Genomic DNA, 2,004 nt, shown 5'->3' with positions numbered 1-2,004 from the left:
AATTCAAAAATGTATAAATTTGATTAAAAAAATATAGGTATACGTATAAATATATATTTTTCTGGGATCAGATGTTGCTATAATATATATATATATGTATGTGTATGTGTGTGTGTGTGTATGTGTATGTGCACATATATGTGAGATGTGAGGTGTGTATGTATGTATGTAAATGTGTGTGTCTACGTGCGCATAAAAATTTATTTTAATGAATTTTCTTTACCTTGTATAAAGGATGAAACTCAATCAAAGTGATTAACTAATAAGCTAATATATTGCGTAATTTGGTCGCTAACGCAATCCGAAATAAGACATGCAGAATAAAAATCTCCCATACAGTTTGTAACATCTCCAAACCGACAATGTTGTCGGCTGCTTATATCGGTACTTTATCCCTCCCGCCACACTTAAGTCACACACGCAGCAGATACAGTCGTTCTGCTGTTATTTCTTTCACCTACTCTGTCTATATATCCATCACTCTATCTACCTATCTATTTATCTTTCTTACCCTCTTTCTCTTTTCTCTCTCATACCTACTACTCATTCTATTTCATATGCTGCCTACTATTACTTCTCTCTCACTCTCTGCCTCATAACTGCACTGGCCTTCTCTCTCTCTCTCTTATATTAATTCCTTCTCTCACTCTTTTTTGTCTCTTTAACAAATGTTCGGTCTCTCCTGTTCTCTCTCCCTCTCTCTCTCTCTCTCTCTCTCTATCTATCTATCTATCTATCTTCCATGGTCTCTAATATTAAGATACCTCCTCTCTTTCGCTAGGATTACTCTCTTTATATTTCTGTCTGTGTCTATCTGTTTCTTTATCACTCTCTCGCTCTCCCTCTCTGACTATTTGTATTATTTATCTCTGTCTGTCTCTCTCTCACTCTCTCACTCTCTCTCTCTCTCTCTCTCACTCGATTTCTGTGTCTCTTTATCTTAACCCGTCTTTCTTTTACTTCTATTTTTTCATTGTATTCTTACAGTTTTCTTTTTCAGTGTTTACTCGACCTCTTGCTCTCTACTCCACTCCCAATCCGTTGCACTTCTTTCTGCCTTGTCTATCTATCAACCAGTTAATCAATCAATCAACCAGTCTATCTATCTATCTATCTATCTATCTATCTATCTATCTATCTATCTATCTATCTATCTATCTATCTATCTATCTATCTATCTGTCTGTCTGTCTGTCTGTCTATCTATCTATCTATCTATCTATCTATCTATCTATCTATCTATCTATCTATCTGTCTGTCTGTCTGTCTGTCTGTTTGCCTGCCTGCCTGCCTGTCTGTCTGTCTATCTATCTATCTATCTATCTATCTATCTATCTATCTATCTATCTATCTATCTATCTATCCAACTATATCCATCTGTTGGCGCTTCTGTGCAAATGCTCGACATGCTAGTAATAACAAGCAAATTCCAATCAAATTATATTCTACTGAGTAAAATTTAGGAAGTACACATTATATTAATGCTTACCGAAATTCTCCTAAAAAGATGAGATGATTATAGCTGGAACTCCTTTCATCATGGACCTACATGATCGTGACTAATATGTAAAACCAGCATCTATCTATCTATCTATCTATCTATCTATCTATCTATCTATCTCTATCTATCTATCTATCTATCTATCTATCTATCTATCTATCTACCTACCTACCTACCTACCCACCTACCTACCTATGCCTGCCTACTTACCGGTCTGTCTGTCTTTCTGTTAGACTGAGTGTCTGCGCGCGCGTGTGTATACAAACATGCATACACACACACACACATATATTTACATACAAACACACATACATTATATATTATATATATATATATATATATATATATATATATATATATATACACACATATGTGCAGAGAAAGAGACAGACGGGACAGACTGAGACACACAAAAACGGACATAAAGAGAGAAATAGATATAAATAATAGATAGATAGATATCAAGCTATTTTGCACTGCCCTCTTTCTGCTTATTATTTTTGT

The 2,004-nt window shown here is 34.8% G+C and overlaps 1 protein-coding gene across 6 annotated transcripts in view; it reads right to left on the bottom strand.

Moving 5' to 3' along the window:
- LOC115218094 (sodium/calcium exchanger 2-like) overlaps nt 1–92 on the bottom strand; it is a 327,718-nt gene extending 327,626 nt beyond the window's left edge. For all 6 annotated transcript variants that reach the window (XM_036507833.1, XM_036507834.1, XM_036507836.1 and 3 more), the window contains exon 1: nt 1–92. This exon is cut by the window's left edge and continues 264 nt beyond it. The gene's annotated coding sequence lies outside the window, so the exon portion shown is untranslated.
- Nucleotides 93–2,004: the final 1,912 nt, after the last annotated feature.

The sequence above is a fragment of the Octopus sinensis genome, linkage group LG12 (genome assembly GCF_006345805.1).
Source record: "Octopus sinensis linkage group LG12, ASM634580v1, whole genome shotgun sequence".
Lineage (NCBI taxonomy): Eukaryota > Metazoa > Mollusca > Cephalopoda > Octopoda > Octopodidae > Octopus > Octopus sinensis.
Note: the sequence above shows the minus strand (reverse complement) of the source record. Positions and strands in the feature narration are given on the sequence as shown.